Source organism: Triticum urartu, chromosome 2 (genome assembly GCF_003073215.2).
Source record: "Triticum urartu cultivar G1812 chromosome 2, Tu2.1, whole genome shotgun sequence".
In the NCBI taxonomy this organism is placed as follows: domain Eukaryota; kingdom Viridiplantae; phylum Streptophyta; class Magnoliopsida; order Poales; family Poaceae; genus Triticum; species Triticum urartu.
The window spans coordinates 752,311,595-752,332,891 of NC_053023.1; the positions used below are offsets into that span (position 1 = coordinate 752,311,595).

General features: G+C 42.0%; 1 pseudogene; it reads right to left on the reverse strand.

The window, feature by feature from the left end:
• Positions 1–2,209: 2,209 nt before the first annotated feature.
• On the reverse strand, positions 2,210–4,569 carry LOC125538599 (annotated as a pseudogene).
• Between the last annotated feature and the right edge of the window lie 16,728 nt (positions 4,570–21,297).

A 21,297-nucleotide genomic window follows, 5' to 3' on the forward strand; every position in this document is an offset into this window, starting at 1 on the left:
CTCAACTTTGTAGCAGATGCGGTAAGCCTGAGGATGAGATGCATTTATTTTTTCTTTGTGATTTTGCTAGAGCTGCTTGGTTTCTGAATCCTTGGTGCATTAGAATGGATATTTTAGTTCAAAGTAATCCTAATATTCACAGTATTTTCCTTGCTCTGATTAATATGAATCATCCTCATGCTTCTCTACCCAACATTCTTAAATTTATGTGGTGTCTTTGGAAAGCTAGGAATGATTATTTATTTAGTATGAAAAAATCTCTTCCTTATCATATTAACACTGCTGCTATAGCCCTGTGTAATGAACTCGATGATTATATACATATTTCTTCTCAGCTCAAATCCAATGAGATGGTCGGTGTTTTACCTCTTACTAATCAGATTCCTATGCAAGGGAAAACGATTAAGTCTGATCTTCAAGTTACAGGACCAAAAGTATACTCTGATGCAGCATTTAGATGCAAAAAAATTCCAGGCTTGACTCAAGGATCTGTTGCTACTGGAATTGGAATTTACCTCTCTTTACCACAAGACCAATTGGAGGTCAATGTGCAGATCCAAGCTTCTACTGTTATCACAGATACACCTTTACAAGCTGAAGCTTTGGCGCTTCTTTTGGCGGCTAGAGTGGCCAAACAGCTATGCATTTCTCAGCCCACTTTCCTCACTGACAATCTGTCTTTGGCGTCATGGGCGGCTAGCAGAAAGATTAAGGAATTTACTACTCCTTGGACTATAAGGAAAATTCTGGCTGACTTCTTCTGCTACTCCTCAGATCTTCAGTCCCAGGTGTTTCACATCTCTAGGGAGATCAATGGTATTGCACACAACGTAGCTCACCAGGTTCTAACATCAGGTAGAACCTGATATATGTTGTTTCGCTTCAGCTCATCGGAATATGACTTGCCCTGTAGTTTCTCTTCTCTCTACTTTTCAATTTCAGGGCTTTGTAATTCATGCTGTACGGTGTTTCTGAGCTGAAATAAGAAAGTTTGGCGCCTAGTGCGCCTTTTGTTGTTCAAAAAAAAACATGCCTTAAGAGACCCACGGTGACTCTGCATCATTTATTACAAGTTAATTATCAGCGCAAAATAGTACTCCCTCCGTTCTGAATTACTTGTCGAAGAAATGGATGTATCTAGACATATTTTAGTTCTAGATACATCCATTTTCGAGACAAGTAATTCCAAACGGAGGGAGTACGTAGAATCAAAGGGAGAATCAGCTGCAGAGAGATAGGTAGAGACTACGAGATGTAACAAACGACGTCTTGCAGTCCTCAGGTCTCCTGACTTCCAAGTAACTAGTGCTGCACCAAGTCTCGCCATCCCCGGGTTTTCCAACTTCCAAGCAATGCAGCCATGGGTTCGAGCTCGCTTGTCATTTAGTAGCACTCATCCTTCAAGAAAAACAACACATGGTCGGTAAAGCAAATTTGGGTTAAAAAAAATATAGTGTGCGACTAAACCCACGCAGCACAGCAACACTCTTAATTACATCTAGCGAGTTTCCTCAAAATGTCACTTGTGTTGAATTGGAACTAACAAGCAGAAACAAGACATACAATACACGAAAGGTGTCATCAACAAGCAAGTCCAGCATGATTTAAGTTGGATTTTTACTGCATAATACATACTCTACCTTTTTTTCAGTATGTCATGAATTTGGAACACATGCGGAGTAAAAGCTGAGCGGGCAACACGTACCTTTGCTGCACCTTCTCAGGATCCCTGATACTCCATTTAAATTTGGACACCCACATATCCACACTGACTTTATTTTCTCAACTGCCTTTGCTCCACCGATTGAAACTAGGTCTGGACAATCCCGAATCTCCAACAACTCAAGTGATGTAAGATCACAACGCCAAATGTCGCCTGGAATGCATCTTATACCCTGGCATCCCTTCATTGTCAGTGAGACGAGGGACGTTAGATTTGTAAGGCAGCTGGGAACAGATGAAAACATATCCCCACAATAATCTAAGCGGAGCCTTTGCAGAGACGATGGCAACACCAATCTCCTTTGCCAGTTGAGGCTTCTGCAGTTGTCAATCCGCAGATCTTTCAGATAAGGAAAACTCCCAAAGCTTTCACCTGGCAGGGACAGTAACTCCCCACAAAAACAGATTGCAATTTCCTCAATAGCAGGTAGATATTCTTGTGTTAGGAGGTCATCAAGGGTTGACAATTCATCACAATGTGAAATACTTAGGACACTAAGGGATGAGAATGCTCTAATGCTGCCAGTGCCGGTACAAAGGGAAAGGTTAGTGGAGCCTCCAATAGATGTAAGAGAGCGGCACAGAATGTGCAACTCCCGTAGAGCTGGAAGACGCTTGGTATGTTTTGCTGCCGAAACCAGCTTGGGAGCGAGACACCAGCATAATTCTGGAGGAACAGAGACTTGAGACTGATAGGAGGTTGCAGAGATTGAAGCACTTCTATCTCATTGTCCTGGATGATTTGAGACTGATGAAGCATGTCTATCTCATTGTCCTGCATGAACTGAGACTCGGGATAGCCTGAAAACCATGACGAAATTGGTAACCCATCTGATTTAAATTTCAGTTTCAACTCGTCAAGGTCTTTCTTATTCTTCAGTTTTGATTCTGCTGCATCATCCTTAGTTAGCATGCCAACATGAGTGATCTCCAAGCCATGAAATTGGTTCAGATTCTTCATTAACCTAACTATTCTTTGCCCCTGCCCATCTGCTGCATTAACACGCATACGGCACCCAGGATAATATGGCAATCCATCCGATTCAAATTTCTGTAAGTTGATCAACTTACCAAAGTCACTAGGCAGTCTTTCTAGCTTGCATTTCTTGGCATAGAAAATCTGCAGATTATATAGCCATCGGAAAGTTGAAGGAATCCTCTTCAAAGCACAATCTCTGGAGATTTCAAGGTTTTCCCTAAACTCTTCTTGCAAATTAGGGTACGTAACTTTGTGTACCTGCACAGTCTCAACAAGTTGGAACCATCAAAGTCACTGCTAGGGAGTACGTACAGATGACGAACATCCTGTGGGACTTTATCAAAGCAACTATCATTTCTTAAGATGCAGCAGTCGTGCTCTGAAACTTTTTGTGCCAGGTCATGCAATAGGTCAGGGATTACGTATCCACCGGGAACCATTTGAAAGAAGGACCGTGTTACAAGGTCTTGAAAATACTGACAGCCAATATCTTGAATTGGAACACCCCCTTGAGATTCCACAAAGCCTTCCGCTACCCAAACTTCAGCTATGCGTGCCTTCTGGAATTTGTAATCTTTGGGGTACACAGAACAGAATGCGAAGCATCGCTTCAAATAGAATGGTAAATGCATGTAGCTCAACTGAAGGGCCGGAAAAATGTCGGCCTCCTCTTGTCTCAACTCCCACAGTTCACTCTCAAGTATAGAATTCCAATGGGATGCTTGAAGGTCCCTGCTTAACATGCGTCCCAAAGTTTTGGCGGCCAAAGGAGAACCCTTCAATTTAGGAAGTATACTTCTACCGATGCGCTCTAACTCAGGATCAATCTCAGACCTCCCATCTCCAAACACGCACAATTTGAAAAAATTCCAAAAGACATCACCTTTTAGACCATCTAAGATAATGGGCCCCATTGTCCGCACCCCCTCAGTAACCTCTGAACATCTAGTAGTGACCAAAATCATGCTTCCCCCTCGGACATTCCTAAAAGGTGCACAAAACCTCTTCCAACACTGCCCGTTTTCCTTCAAGGCATCATCCCGCATATCATCAAGGAAGACCAATAACCTTTTATTGCTCACATGCTTAGAAAGGTCACGCTGAAGAGAATCCAAATCATCAGTTGTTGTCTCCTCCCCAGTACAGAGTTGTATGGCCTTTTTAGTTAACCTCTTCACATCAAAGCCATCTGAGACATGAATCCAAATGATCCGAGGCTTCCCTGTTTGATTGAACCATATACGTCGGGCCAAAGTAGTCTTTCCAACACCACCAGCTCCTTGTATTACCAAAACAGGAAGGCTCGATATTCTTCTTAATCCGTTACTGAATTGGTTGTTTGCTGATGCGCTTGTTGATGCATTGGCCAAACTCGTTGGTCTCTTGCATTTTGAATTTGTGGAAAATCCCATCACCTGCGCTAGCTCCTTGTAATAACAAAAAAATAGGCCTTCATATGGCAAAGAGCCGGTCTTTGGCTTGACTAATCTGTCAACCTGTTCTGTAGCTTCAGCAAGCCCAGCGATCTCCAGCTGACTCGAAAGATTCCTCAACCTTGATTGGACATGACTCAGCTTGCCGAAGCTGCTGCCTTGGACGACATCATCGATGAACTCGACGAGAGGAGGAGATTGGGTTGCATTGCCCTCAACTTGCGCCTTCACTTCGTACCATTTGGCCTCATCAAGAAGGTCCTCGACCTCATAGACTGTATCCTTGAGTACTGGAAGGAGCTTTTCCACACGGGTGTCATGGCTTCTCCGCTCTGCTCGGTCAATGAGGTCATACATTGCAGGAAGAGCATCCCTGAGACGTTGTAGGCCACCCTGTAAGCGCAACACATGCTCCTGGAGAATTTCCTGCTGTGAGCCACTCAAGCCGGAGTGCAGAGATGGAATGGCAGATCTGGCCCACTGATCCCTGAGACGTTGTAGGCCACCCTGTAAGCGCGACACATGCTCCTGGAGAATTTCCTGCTGTGAGCCACTCAAGCCGGAGTGCAGAGATGGAATGGCAGATCTGGCCCACTGGAACAAGTTGACGCAATCATCGACATCACTAATTATCCCAGTGGCAGATAGGCTCATGGTGACTGGATGTTTGACATGTGTTGTCGTCCTGCCTGCGAGCAAGCAGATTAGCAGTGGACACAATTTAGCATTATTTATATAGATGCAGCCAGCTAGCAATAATTATGTTATGGAAGTAGATTTTGCAGTCTATGTATACAACAAGTCATTAATTGAGCAAACTGTTTTCTGTATTTGCCCAGCTTATATGTTGTTTCCATGGCAGATATGTTGCCGTGGAACCGGATACATCGATCGGCTGCAAAGTTAATTAGAGGAAGACAAGGAATGGGCATCAGGTGCAAAGAAAGCTGTGAAATTTTTTCGAGTATGTCTATGCAATTACTAACAGAGATATGTGTTTTTATTCGAGCACCAAACAAAGATGTTTATGAAATTGAAGCAACTTTGGGGGAAACAGTAACATCCACATCCACATCCAATCCTCCCTGGTTGATGTGAGTGTGAGGTAATCCATACACGTTTTTCTGGTATTATTATTATTATTATTAATATTTGTGTAGTTTTTCCCTTGTGCTATACAGTTAAATTAATTACTGTAGTAGGTAAAACTGCTGCTTCTTTGGTCCATTCTTAGCATCTAGATAAGATAAAAATAAAATAAAGAAGTAACAGTGGGTTGGAACTTGGATTTCAATCCAAAGCGCAAACATCGGTCGCCATCTTTCTTTCTTTCTTTTATATGGAGCGGGGGTAAAAAAGGTAAACTAATCGAGAGCTTTGTTTAAAGGCTGTAGAGTCTAGAGAATCTAAAGTAAAGTAAAAATTGTGTCTTGCAAGCGGAAAATCAAGGACGCGGGTGCGGTGAAAGAAAGAAAGAAAGAAATCCAGGCATGGGTGGGTGGAGGGAGGAAGGGAGGGAGGGGCGCTCACCCTGGCCTAGATCTCCGCCGGTACGCGTCTTGCCGCCCACGAGCGCCGCCAGGTCAGGTCAGGTCAGACGCGCAGCCCTGGCCTGGCGGGATGAGAGAGACGGCCGCCGACGAGCGCCGTCAGGGCGGGAGGATCTGTGGATGTGGATGTGGATGGGATGGGGGGAACAGTTTCAGTCCCCGTGCTGCTGCTGCATTGCTTGCTGTGTGTCAAGTGAAGCTTATTCCTGGGGCATGGTCGTCGCGGAACCCACCAGGCGGCTGAATCCTTTTTCTTCTTTATTTATATAATAATAATGATTATTTTTTAACACGGGACAGACGCAAGCGCTTGTATAAATGCGCATACACTCGCCCCTATGAATGCACACACACCCTATTTATATGAGCATCTTCGAGAAAGAGACTGAACCAACATATTATTTTGAGATTTTACAAAGTCATAGTAAACGTCTCGTACTTGACGGGAAAGCATATCGCCGGAAATCTTGAAATAAATCCAGAATAAATGCGAGCACCAAGACTTGAACCCTGGTGAGCTAGGATACCATTCTCCACCTAACCATCTCAACCACAGGTTGGTTCGCCTTTTTGGAATATTGGCAGGAGAGCTGCCAAATTCATTAATCAGAAAGGGTATTACAAGTAACACCCTAAAGGAGGAATGCACCGCATAAGACGAGTGCTAAAAAAGAAGAAGAAAAAAAGAGTTGCTCGGTTTATCGAGGAAAACCAGGCAAAAACCTAAAGCAGCGCCAAGCAAAACTAGGCTTAAAGCACCACAATACATACAACATGCCAGAAAGACAAACACCCGACAACACAGCCAGTCGGGCACTCGAGCGCCTTCGCTACTACCAAAGTGCACACCGAAAACTGTCATGTCAATCCAGGCTGCCACAAGCATATCCACGAAACTCGATGACATCGAAGAGGAACGCTATGTCCGAAAGAGTAAACATATGTCGTTTCAATCCCTTGAGATTCGCATAAATAACTCGCCTGCCGCACCTTGCATGTGAAGGGTGTTTCTTCTGCTCTCACGAAGATGTCACATAAGCCGTCGCCAACAACCTCCACGAGCACTTAGTCCCTCTAACCGAGTCTAGCTCCAAGATGATGTCCTCGAGAGGAAACACGACGCCGAGCATAGCCAATGGCGTCGTCATCATCCGACCCGGAAGATCGAATCTAGGGTTTCCCCCGAAGCATGTCGAGCAAGGGAAGGAGAGGATAGCAACATCGATGCCTCCAACAAGGGGACGGAGCCCGTAGGCACCGCCATCGAAGGCTTCGGCCGCAGCCGAAGTGCGGCTTAATTCAATTTGGTATGTGGACTCACCAGCACCTGGTGAACACTAAAATAAAAGTAGTCGAAAATTTTAAAAAACCGAATATGTTTTTTTGGTAAAGCTGCAAATACTATTCTCTCGGTTCCTAAATGTAAGTCCTTTTAGAGATTACATTATAGAGACTACATTCGGATGTATATAGATGCCTTTTAGAGTATAGGTTCACTCCGTGTGTAGTCTATAGTAAAATCTCTAGAAAAATTTATATTTAGGAACGGAGAGGGTACCTCTTTATTACCAAAATAATAAGACTTTTTTGCAGTTAAAGAGGAGTAACTATTTTTGTCCATGCATGCAACCTTTACACATCAACAAATTATGCGTGGCTGTCAAAAATCATCTGGCAAGGGTGGGTGGAGGGAGGGAGGAAGGGAGGGTGGAGGGGCGCTCACCCTGGCCCATATCTCCGCCGGTACGCGTCTTGCTGCCGGCGAGCGCCGTCAGGTCAGGTCAGTTCAGACGCGCAGCCCTGGCGGGAGGAGAGAGACGGCCGGTACTTGTGTTGCCGTGGCCGCCGACGAGCGCCGTCAGGGCAAGGCAGCCCTGGCGGGAGGATCTGTGGATGTGGATAGGAGGGGAGGGGAAGTGAACTGAAGCTTATTCGTGGGGAAGGAGTGACGTCCACAATGGGATGGCAGGGGAAGGTGTGCATTTTTTTTCTTTTCTTAGATGTTTTTTAGATGGAGGTGATTATCCCATGTACTAGTATTTCCTTAATAGAAACGTGTGCACAATTTTCTCTTAAACGGCGCCACATGATGGCGCCCTAACCACTAGTCTACATCAATCACCGAGTTTTGGTTGCCCAAATCTATCCTCGCAAGAAAACCGCAAACCTGTCCGTCTCCGTGCACAGGGATAGTTTTTTGCCCGTCTTCTAAACTCGTCGGGTTTTCTGAACCCACGGAGAACCCATCCCCGCGAGAGCAGCCAGCGAGAACAACAACTTTTGAAAAAGCTAGGAGCATATTTCAGCAATAGCAGCAGCAAAATTCAACATATTTAAGCAGTAAAACATGAAATAAAATAGTAGACTGGGCCGGTCGCGTAGTCGAGGTGGGCGTTCGCCTGGATCAATGGAGTGGATGGGTGGAAAATCGGTGGATCAGTGGATGGTAGGTATTTTGATCATTAATGGCGGGTTTCGGGTTAGGGTACTGCTGAAATGGGTTCGAACTCAGGAAACATGCCAGGTTTTTTATTTTACCCAAAAACAGCTCCGCGGGTTAGAAAAACGTGAATGACATTTTTTAAGATGACATTTTTATTATTAAGAGTTGTCATTTTTATATTAATAGATTTTTTTATCATTGACATAAGGCATTTTTATTATTAAGAGATGACATTTTTCTTATAAAAGATTGCATTTTTTGTTATTAAGAGATGGCATTTTGTTTTTATGACAATTTTTGTTTATTTAGAGATAGCATGTTTTTTATAGAGTTAAATACATTAGAAGTCTTACAACTTGCGCGCGACGATCAGTTTGGTGCACGAACTTGCAAAATACGTGTTTCTGATCATTAAACTTGTGCGGGTGTGCAAATACGGTCATATTTCCCGTACGTGGATGTATTTGCTGCCTACGTGGCAATGCCAGTGTAGCAAGGGCCCATTGTCAGTGCCTAGTGCACGTGATGTTTTTTCTACAAAAACACCCTCGTTTTTTTACTTTGTACAAAAGCACTCCAACAATAGTTGTCCGCTGGGTCCCAGCCGTCAGTATTCGCCGTAAAAACATTTGGCTGGAAAAAAAAGGGATGGAGCGAGTTTGAAACTACAAACTGTTGTAATGGCGCTAACAACCTAACCACCTCAACTGATCGTGCTTGCTGTTTCATTTGGACTACTAAGGTATATCACCTCTTGGATAAAAGTACACATTCTGAATATATTTTCTTTTCTCTACATTTTCCAATTCAAAATGATTCAGATTCAAACAAAATTTCCACTGATTTGTTTGAAAGAAAATTACATACATTCCTTCTGCATAACATTTTCTTTTATCTAGATTTTTAATTTAAAATTCGAATTTAAAGAAAAAATTATTTGATTTTTCCGGGAAAAAATTACGTAAATTTCATTCGGACCTGTATTTTCGTTTATCAAGATTTTCCAATTTTAATATATTCGAATTCAGACAAAATATCCAGTGATTTGTTCGAAAGAAATTTGCGTACATTGATTATGAACTGTATTTCTTTTATATAGCTTATTCAAATTCAAACAAAAATTAGATGATTTGTCCGAACAATACTTACATTCATTCTGAGCCACATTCCTTTTCTCTAGATTTTCAAATTTCGAATTATTCGATTTGAAACAAAGTTTTTCTGATTTGTCCCCATAAAATGTGTATATTCATTGTGCACTCTATTCACTGTGCACTATATTCACTTTTCCATATTTTTAATTTTTAAATTATTTGAATTCAAACAAAAAATAGTTAATTTCTCCGAAAAATTTATGTACATTATTTTTTACATATAATTTTTTATCTAGATTTTCGAATTTATAATGAGTTCTGTTGATTGTCCGAAAGAAATTGACGTATATTCATTATGAACTATATTTTATTTTAAATAGAAAAAAGAAAGAAGAATACATAAGATAAATGTGTTTATCTATTTAAATGTCATTGTGGCTGATTTTTTTAACTCATTGTGGCCGGATGGTTGGTGCTCCCACACGCGGCGAGCTTATGTGTTCATAGGTTCTTCTAAAAAATGTGGTCATAGGTTTGAACCGGTGCCTTCCCTTTTTCACGTTTTGGTTTCTATTTTAGCTTGTAGTGTCTTTTTTTAAGGCCGCACAATATTTCTTATATAAAGCTAATTGTGCTCCAAGAGTGTGAACAATATGAAGGTCAATTGGTTATCGAAGCGTGGCGGATCGTAGCAGGTGTTCTGTTTGAATCCCAATGTTCGTTCATCATTTTTCATTTTATTTGAGGATTTTTTTTGCATAAATAAAAAATGCAAGGGTGCTTCCTGAAGAAAAAAATAGTGCACACGGGTTACCCACCGCTGACAATGGACCCCTGCCACGTTGGCACGCCATGTATTGACATGATACAGCCGAATACGGTAGAAAGCACCGTATATAAACGGAGGGACAAGTTAGATGACCAGAAACACGTATTTTACAAGTTTATGCACCAAACTGACCGTCGCGTGCAAGTTCTATGACTTGCAGTGTATTTACCTCTTTTTTATATTGTGTTCACATGGCAACTCAAATTGTAGGACCACGGCAAGTTTAAATATATGTTTTAACATCCATGGTTAATTTCTGATATCAGAGGACGACATTTTCACAAATTCAGAGCATGAATTTTTTTCAAAAAGTTTAGGTTTTCTATGTGTTTTTATAAGAAAATGGATTTTTAAGGGTTGATGGCGTTTTTTAATATGAAAAAGCTAACCGCCCTTTTTGGGTCAGTGAGGGCTGCCACCCAGCAGACAATCGAAACAATCATTGGAAGCTGCCCTCCCCCAGCGAATGAATCCTTCGATGTGTGTGTGTGTGGGGGGGGGGTTGCTTCGGGAGCAACTAGTTGGCGAGCGCTCCTTTAGGAGCCTCCCAACGATCATTTGGGGGGTGGGATGAGAGTGCGCCACTTGATGTGCGCTCAGCCGACGCCACGTGTCGCGTTCTAGGCGCTCTCTCCGGATTTGATTTGATTTTATTTTTTTTCGCACGCCTTTTTGGCTTTTTAAATTGTTTTTTCAGTTTTATATGACTTTTTGGTTTTTCACTAGTCTTACTTAGTGAAAGTGCAACTATACCTGGATGGTTTTGGTAATTCCTAACAACATATAGCTCATTGAGCTAACACTATTCCAAGATTAATATTTCAAGAAAAGCTCAATGAATGGCATGGCATGGATGAGGAAAGTGGGTCCCTCAAAATTCTAAGGACAAAAAGTTTGGCTCAAGCTTGATGCTCAAGACTCTACATTTTATATTTTAGTGATCCAAGATCACATTAAGTCTATAGGAAAAGCCAATACTATCAAGGAGGGACGAGGTGTTGCTTGATGAGGTTTTTGCTTCATAGTGCTTAATGATATGCTCCAAAACCCTCAACTACCTTCCCACATCCACATATGACCTAAACCAAAAGTCAAACTCGGCCCCACCGATTCTTTCTATCCGGCGCCACCGAGTTTCATATGCCATAGCCACTGCCACAAACCCTAGGCAAATCGGTCTCACCGATAGGGATCTCGGTCTCACCGAGATGGGATTGTAATCTCTCTGCTTCCCTTCGTAACGTTTCGGTCTTACCGAGATGAGCGATCGGTCCCACCGAGATTGCAATGTAAACTCTCTGTTTCCCTTTTATAACATTTCGGTCTCACCGAGATGAGCGAATCGGTCCCATCGAGTTTACCTGACGAACTCTCTAGTTAGCTTATTACCAAAATCGGTCCCACCGAGTTTGTGTAATCGGTCACACCGAGATTACGTTATGCCCTAACCCTAACCATATCGGTCCTATCGAGTTGCATCTCAGTCCCACCGAAAATCCTAACGATCACTAGGTTTGCTGAATCGGTCCGACCGAGTTTAACTATTCGGTCCCACCGAGTTTGGCAAATTGTGTGTAACGGTTAGATTTTGTGTGGAGGCTATATATACCCCTCCACCCACTCTTCATTCGTGGAGAGAGCCATCAGAACGAACCTACACTTCCAATACACATTTTCTGAGAGAGAACCACCTACTCATGTGTTGAGGCCAAGATATTCCATTTCAACCATATGAATCTTGATCTCTAGCCTTCCTCAAGTTGCTTTCCACTCAAATCTTCTTTCCACCAAATCCAAATCCTGTGAGAGAGAGTTGAGTGTTGGGGAGACTATCATTTGAAGCACAAGAGCAAGGAGTTCATCATCAACACACCATTTGTTACTTCTTGGAGAGTGATGTCTCCTAGATTGGCTAGGTGTCACTTGGGAGCCTCCGACAAGATTGTGGAGTTGAACCAAGGAGTTTGTAAGGGAAAGGAGATCGCCTACTTCGTGAAGATCTACCGCTAGTGAGGCAAGTCCTTCGTGGGCGACGGTCATGATGGAATAGACAAGGTTGCTTCTTCGTGGACCCTTCGTGGGTGGAGCCCTCCGTGGACTTGTGCAACCGTTACCCTCCGTGGGTTGAAGTCTCCATCAACGTGGATGTACGATAGCATCACCTATCGGAACCACGACAAAAACATCCGTGTCTCCAATTGCGTTTGAATCCTCCAAACCCTTCCCTTTACATTCTTGCAAGTTGCATGCTTTACTTTCCGCTACTCATATACTCTTTTGCATGCTTGCTTGAATTGTGTGGAGATTGCTTGACTTGTGCTAAGATAGCTAAAATCTGCCAAGAACTAAAATTGGGAAAAGGCTAAATTTTTATTTGGTCAAGTAGTCTAATCACCCCCCCCTCTAGACATACTTTCGATCCTACACTTAGCTTTTGGGCAAAAAAAATTGCGCAAAAACAAACTTTTTTTTTCTTTCGCGAGAGGCACTGTTGTGCTTTCGCGAGAAGCATGACCATGCCTCTTAGAAAAGGAAAAAAAATGTGTTTTCTGTTTTTTTTCTTCCGCCAGAGGCATACAGTTTTGCTTTCGTGAGAGGCACGGCCATGCCTCTCGAAAACGGTAAAAAACATGTTTTCTGTTTTTTTTTTCTTTCACAAGAGGCACGGTCGTGCTTCTTAGAACTAAAAAAAAATACTTTTTTTTCTTCCGCGAGAGGCACGGTTTTGCTTCCGCTTGAGACACGGTTGTGCTTTCGCGAGAGGCACGGCCGCGCCTCTCGGGAACGAAAAAAACACATTTTCTATTTTTTTTGCTCCCACGAGAGGCGCGCTTTTGCTTCCGCGAGAAATACGGTTGTGCTTTCGCGGGAGGCACGGCCATGCCTCTCGGAAACGAAAAAAGCCACGTTTTTTGTTTTTTTTCCTTTCCGTGGGAGGCATGATTTTTCTTCTGTAAGAGGCACGGTTGTGCTTTCGCGAGAGGCACGGCCGTGACTCTTTTGGAAAGGGGAAAAAACGTGCTCCTGGTTTGGTTTTTCCGTCTGATTATTTTTGTGAAAAAAAGTTCATCAAAACCTATCAACATGGGATCTAGTATTGAAGATACCGACGCGAAGAATCCAATGGTGGAAACAGTTCAAGATTTGGACGCACAGTTTAAAAGGTAAAACGTTTTGAATAAAGTGATGTACGAAAAAAGAGAAAACTCTCAGTTTGCGATAAGTGACACGCATGCAGTTCGCGCCATTTATCCCAACCTGAGAAGATGAAAGTGATCTTTAAAAGAAGTACTCCATAATTAGTGATTTCGGGGTGCTCTCGAGCGCATGGCCAGATATTAGGTGTCCATCAACATATAAAAAAACAAACCATCAAAACACAAAAAGAATACCTTTCCCGAGTGAGCCTCATAAACTTTTTCACGAGGTTTGAGCTCAGTTTGAGTGTTCAAACAATTCAGAAGTTGTTTGAATTGAATGAAAGCAAAAAATTTAGGCTAATAAAAGTAGAAATAATAAAAAGAAAAGAGGAAAACAACAGCCCTTGCTTGTTGGGCCAAGCCCAGCCCACTAGCGTGGCATCTCCTGGAAACACCTTCGTGCCATGGCCTGCTGTGCCCATATGTCCGGCATTAAGCGAGACGGTGGAAACCCTAACTGATGGGTGGCGTGCGGCAATAACATCCTCATTTTTGTTTTGTTTTTTCCACGTTTTTTGCTCTATTATTTTTACTTTTTTTTTATAATTCTAAATATTCAAAATAAATATATAATGCAAAAATCACTCTACATTAAACATTTAAAAAATGTTGATCAAGCATTTGAATAATGTTAAATATGTATAGGAAAAATGTTTATCATGTATATGAATAATGTGTACAAAATAAAATGTGTATAAAACAATTTGATCATGTATTTAAAAAAGTTAGTCAAGAATTTGAAAAATTGTTGGACAAATGTTTGCAAAATGTTGAAAAAGTGTTTGCAAAATATTAGTCAAGCATATGGGAAAAGCTAAATGTGTATAGAAAAAATGTGGACCATGTATTTAGAAAATGATGAAAAAATTGATCATCTATATAAAAATGTTAATCAAGCATTTGAATAATGTTGAACAAGTATATACAAAATGTTAAATGTGTAAAGAAACAATGTTAACCATGTATTAAAAAATGATGGATTTTTTTTATCATATATAATTTTTTAATCAAGCATTTACAAAATGTTAAATGTGTTCAGCAAAAATGTTGAATATGTGTTAAAAAATGTTAATACTGCATTTTAAAAATGTTAACCAAGCATTTGAAAAAATGTTAAATGTGCATAGAAAAAATGTTGACCATGTATTAAAATTTTATTATTATATTTAGTTTTTTGAATCAAGCATTTAAATTTTTTTTGAAGACGTGTATAGGAAAAATGTTGACCATGTATTAAAATTTTTAATCGAGCATTTAAAAATTGTTAAAAATATATATTAAAAATGTGACCATGTATTAGAAAATGTTAAATTGGTATCGGAAAAATGTCAGACATGTATTAGAAAAATGTTGCCAACATTTATAAAAATTGTAGAATGAATCCAAAAGAAACAAAGAGAACTCAAAATAAAACCGAAAAAAAGGAGAAGAAATAAAAAAACCAAGGCGAAGAAATAAAACAAAAAAATGATGAGGAAGAAGGAAGAAAGAAGGAAGAAAGAAACAAACCAAAGAAAAGCAAAAAAGGAAAACCCCAGTGAAAGCTGAGAAAGTAATAAAAAACAAATAAAACAACAAAAAAGAAAGAAACGAACAAATCAATGAAAATAGAGAAAAACCGGTGATAAAACAAAACAAAAAAACCTGAAAAAACACAGAACAAATAGTGAAAGCGCGACTCGTTTCGACTTAAGAAGGGCCGACCTACTAGTTCATCATGAACGTGATTCCAGCCCAGTGGCTAGCAGCCCTTACAATCAACATGGAACTCTCTTTTCTTCTCTTCCTATTTCTTTTAGGGCTCAGTGGCTAGCAGCCCAGTGGCTAGCAGCCCAGTGCCTCGCGTTGGAGGTAGCGGCCATGGCAAAGAGTACCAAAGAGAGAAATAGAGAACCTGAAGGAAAATGGGGGGTTCATGTCGTTTGGAAAGCGATAAGGGAGAGTGGGTCCGCGCGCGCGAGATGCGTCATGGTCAGTTGGATTAAATTTGATCCCACGAACCAGCGCAAAGTTCGGCCGGCACGCCCAGAGGCAGAACCAGGATTTCGCAAAGCCTAGGGCTAAAACTAACTGACTAAATATAACGTCAACTACCACGCACATCAATGTGCATTATAAGTATGCCACAAAATCACATTCAAAACGAAATATAAATTCATTATTATCAAGAGAGGAAATTCCATAAAACAAATAGTTTAACAAAGGGCATCGTTGCAAACATGGTTTGGTACCAAATTAGTGAAGACTTACTTAACTCAAGGCCATTGTTTCTTCACCAGCAATAGTAGACGGACCAGAATCTGCAAACATAAAATCAAAGATTTCAAATCAAGACACTGGACATAGGCTAAATCAATTGTTCATATGAAAATTTGCAAAAAAAAACATATTATAGCATTAACACGAAGTCCACGGGGTAGTAGCCCCTTGCATTTCCTCATTTTTTGATAGCACTATATAATCTTAATATCATCAATTCTTGCAAATACATCACACTCGATATAGCACACCAAACGGCGAATCATCCATTCATCATTCGTCTTGTTTCGCAGATCAGTTTTACTGGTACTGATTGGATGTTGACTGAAAGAAAGATTCAATTGTACGGGTCCTCTTCGTCATCTTGTATTTCTAATTTGCTGACAACAAATGAAATAAAATTGACAAAGTAAATATATAACTCACTGAGTTTGGCTGATATAAAGGAATTAAGGAAAACAAAATTAAATGATATTCCCTCCGTTCCAAAATAGATGACTCAACTTTGTACTAAAATTCGTACAAAGTTGGATCATCTATTTTGGAACGCAGGGAGTACATATTACATGTGCGGCACAATGGGCGTTGCGTTGGCCTCAATGCGTGCACTGCAGTTCAGAATCAGATGGAGAAGATCAGAAGAACAAGAGGCAGACGGATTATCACTTGTCAGGACGCCGGACCCGGCGGCCGGCGCGGCGGGGAATCGCCAATTGCCGGTTGACGAGGGCGCCGGCGCAGCGGTTGGGGCCTTGGGCTCTCCGTTCGAGAGACGCGAGGGTTTCTCTGTTGCCGCGATCAGGCGAGGGATGTTTTTTCTCTTTCTTGATTGACTTTTGACGAACGACCACGCTACAGATCAGAGATCGAAGCGTCAACCGTGTACTGCGCGATTCGTTTTCTATTCTGATCGATCGACTGAGTTGGGCTAATGGGCTTGTACATCAGTACGTGAAGCCTGGGGCTGGGCTTTATGTATCCCATATTCTGATTTTTTTCCTACTATGCATATAGATGCTAGTTGGGCCACGCCTGGGGCTACAGCCTCAGTTGCCCAGGCCCAATTTCGCTCCTGGGCGCGCACAGTCATAAATGTTTTCTTTTCTTTAAGGGTCCGCTCTTGGGCTGGCCCGTAACTGTAGCGTTCGACGCGAGAGATGGTTTCCTAATCTTTTGCTTCCGTCCTTGGTTGATATTTTGAGCGTTTCTTCGCATGGTAATGATCACAGTGGAATGTAGTTTCCATCCCTGCACTATGCACCATGATTTGTAGATTATCTCCGACGAGATCGAGCTCGAGCAGAATTGTCACCGTCCACCATGCCGATTGCCGCCGGAATAGGCCACCTCCCCAGCTTTCCTCTCGCCAGTAGTACCTTCGCCAAAAGCCTCAGTTCTGAATTCAAAATTTACAGGTTTATTTTCAGTTTTTGTTCTTTCACGGATGTTTTCGGCCCGTATCCGAGGCATTCCGGTGTCGGGCGGTGGCGGCGCTCCGGTGTTGTAGCCTTCCTGATGGCGCCGCCTTGGAGCATATGGTTCGTCATATGTAGCTTCATCTCTTCGTGGTAGTAGTGCTAGGAGTGGTGTTGCCGCGCTCAACGCCTATGTATCCTGCCCTGGGTGTGTGCGTGTGTTGCGGTGGCGTGTGTTTGTACTGGGTGCATGATGATCGGTGCTTTATATATAAAGCGGGGTGAAGGCCTTTTTCGGTAATCTAAGACAAGTAATTTGGGACAGAGGGAGTACATTAGAACTGAGTTACAATTCAAGACCCGCCTGCTCTTTTGCAGTGCAATCTATGGTTGATGTTGCTTTAAAGGAACCAGTGAGGTAAGTGTTCTTGAGGTTTTGTGGTAGTTGCATGTGCTCTTATCTTATTCATGTTGTGTACGTGTGCAGATCATTTGCTATGTACGTACAATGACTACACATTGTTTCTTCAGGTTTCATCGATGGTTTATGGTTCACTCCAAGACAACGAGGGACCGATGACTAACTGATAGATTCATCAGTGCGTCAGCCTGCCTACTACTCGCAAGTAATACACTGATAATGCATTGCTACAATCCTGCCCCAAACCGTGACACAAGAGCAGATGCTGTTGATCTTGACCACCGCACAACTTCTCACATGTGGATCCGGGAGTTTTACATCCGGTGCGTCCACACATATACCACTCGCATTTCCAGATGATTGTGAAGCTTGTGGAAGAAGCACATCTCAGCGCTACTTTGATTCACATGGGTAATCCCTATTTCTACAAACAAGAAATTCTCTACCGAGCAATCCTTGGCAAGGGATTAGTTGATCATTCTCTTATCGAGCAATCCTTGGCAAGGGATTAGTTGATCATTCTCTGTTTGAAGGGATTGATAGGTACATTAGTTTTCTAAGAAGAGAAAGGTTAGAAGAGGTTTCTCAGAAGAGAAAGGTTAGAAGAGGCACACATGTTCATGAAACTAGTAAGATATCCTAAAGCTTTATGTATTATTTCTCACACGAATTAACATATTTAGTATCATGAGCTTCTCTATTGTTGGTAGATGTGGACGCACATGAACAGAGTCGCACAATTCAACAGTACTAGCGGAACAATTATTCCAATAAACAAGGTGGACATGGAGAGGATGCTGGAGAACAAAGATGACATTTCTAGGATCCTCATTTTATTATGTAGCATATCTGATGATTCTCAGCACATTCATCTTACAGAGTCTAATAATGGCATACATAGCAAACACAAATAACCGGTGGGCTGCCCGTGCAACCATACTCCTTCAAATGCTTCCCGTAGGAAGCAAGACATGCCAACTTACAAATTGGCTTCACACATGCATCAATTGTAATCTCGTGAGTGTTGCAGTTCTCGTCCCATTTTTGCGGGATGTCATGGCACTGATATTATGTGGGGAGATGTCTCGTCCCATTCACTTGGCCACTCCAGCCTGGCATTGAGTGCATCTTAACTCTGGAATTATTGGCAGATTATTTCAATAGTAAAAGGGAATTTACTGTGGTGTGCTGCAGAGTTATTGCTAAGGTAGTGTACTCTGGCTCACTAATACAGTATATGTGTTTGAGATTGAGCCTGAAGGCAACGGGGATTCAGAAGTGAGGAAACAATAATTTGGTTTGCAGGGTTCAGAGTTCAGACCAGTCTTTTGAGTTTGTTTGAGTTTCAACAAAGCTACAACCAAGTCATAGGAAGGACCGGCGGTTTCAAGTTTCAGAAGTACTCGGTAGCCAAGCACAAGCCTAAAGTTTGCTGTAGTACATACATTCAAGGATTTGGTTACCGCATGGGGCATGTTTACCGAGGGGGACCGGTAAATGTGGTTATCACGGTTACCACGAAATTTCGACCAAATTTTGAACGAATTTCGAATGAAATTTATAATTCAATTTTGAATTCAAATTCTTTCAAAATAGATATAGATAGCCCTTGAACTAATATTTATCTTAAAAGAGCTACCAGCTCAGTGGAACGTTATCTGCGCTTGTGCTGTGAGGTGCTGTCATACTTTACTATACATTGAGCGTTTGAATTCAAGAAATTCAAAAAATCCGGTTTTTTTTTTTGCTTGAAATGACCATTTACCTGGGGTGACTGAAATATGTGGTAACCATGGTAAATCTTGAAATTTCGAGTGGTAACCAAAACCCTGCATACATTTGGTCAATTAGGATTAGACTGCACAATAATTAGGAACACTAAAAGTGGCATCTTGCTACAGCTTAGGAAGCATCATAAAATAAACAAACTCTGGAATATGTATGTGCTTAATTACATTACATTGCATGCATGATAAGAGCCTGTTGATGGTCAAGGGTTGGTTTGCAATTTAATCTTTGCATTTCGAGCTGCAACATCACTACAAGTCTACAATTCAGTTCATGGCAAAGCTACTGATGTTGGTGCTGGTGATTGGGGTGAACATTTCTTTTAATACAGTAGGTGTTAAGAAGTCAAGTAACAGTTTTGCCTTTGATTAAGATTAATTCAAACTGCAACCAAGTTAATTGGACCTTCTAGCTAGGAAGATTGACAGTTTCACGTTTCAAAAGTACTAGCTAGTTCAGAGTACCAGTTTTGCAGGGCTCACATTTCTAAGGCCTCTGATGACAAGAGAAACTCTAGACAAGTGCGAGTTCTTCGGATCAAATTTACATTATCACGGACCAAGCCGGTGGCGTTCGTTTCACATTTTCTAAGCAAGCATCTGATCCCCTTGATCATCGGAAGGAATCAAGCTTGGCATTTTTGCACATTTATGTTGCTACTGAAGTAGCATAGCATACTCTGACTAACGAGGACAGTTTGGTTTGCAACTAATTTCCTATTCTGCATCTCGAGCTTCAACATGGGAACAGTACATTACTTTATTGTCGCCACTATGAAAAGCTGCACTTATTCTTCAGGACGGATAATTTCAGAAGGAATTGCGACTCTGCTATTGATCAACCAACCTCTAGTAGTCCTCCATACTCCACATCTTTCAACAAGTTGGGGGTCCAATGCCAGTACGGAAAACAACTTGTTGATCAGCAGGACTAGGGGATTCTAGGCGACAAGGTTCCTCGGCACCATGAGACTAATGGTCGCGTAGACGACGAAGGTCGCCGGTCACGCGCGGCTTGCTCCAGGCACCGACAGCGTTCTCTTCTCACGAAATGGTAGAGGGGCTAAGATTTTGGGTAGAACTGAGGCTTCCGGTGAGGGTACTACTGGCGCGAGGCGAGATGGGGAGGTGGCCTATTCCGTTGGCAATCGTCGGCAAGGTGGACGGGGACAATTATGTTCGAGCTTGATTTCGTCGCAGATAATACATAAATCGTGGTGCAAATTGCAGGGATTGACTCTACGTTCCATTGTGATCACTACGGTCGAAGAAACGTTCCTCTGACTCTGCCGCAGTAGCATAGCATACTCTGACTAAAGAGGAAGTTTTGTTTGCAACTAATTTCCCCTTCTGCATCTCGAGCTTCAACATGGGATGAAATGCTGCACATAGCCACCCAATTCATTATTTGCGATAAAATTGTAGGACTCCCAATAGTAAGGATTTCCTGCTAGATTGAAGGGAGCTCTTACAAACAAAATAACTAGTCAACAAAACAACTCTCATAATCTCCGCCTCAGGAGGCACATAGCCACTCAATTCATTATTTGCGGTAAAATTGTAGGACTCAAGATAGTAAGGATTTCTTGCTAGATTGAAGGAAACCCCTACAAACAAAATAACTAGTCAACAACTATGCTCACTCCACTAGCTCGCGTGGATATATATTGTCCCTTCCGCTGACAATGAGCGCACTGCATATGCAGATTCCCTACTGTACACACAACTTTTTTTTGAGGGTGTACACACAACTTTTGATGATAAAGGCAAAAGGCACATTGATACTATCAGCCTAGCCTCCATGGCTCCGTCCTCTAGCTGCTCAATGTAATGCCGATCATATTACTCCTCACCCACCCACCATGCATGCGTATTAGATTATGGTTATGGTTGTAACCGATGTGATGTTGTCAATGATTCCTCCTTATCCTCTACTAATCGTATCAGATTCCACCGTGCATGAAGACATGCCTATTGACAACAGTAGGTGACGGCCAGCACAAATCTGAGCTCGGGGCCATACATGGGGTGGCAACGTGAGATTATTCCTGGGAGGAAAAGGCAGGCAATTAAAAAGCCAAAGTTCACGTGGTAGCTACCTACTGTCTCAGGATACATAGGCCCGTGCATCCTAGAAACTGCGGCTGAGCACTGAGCTCAGATGT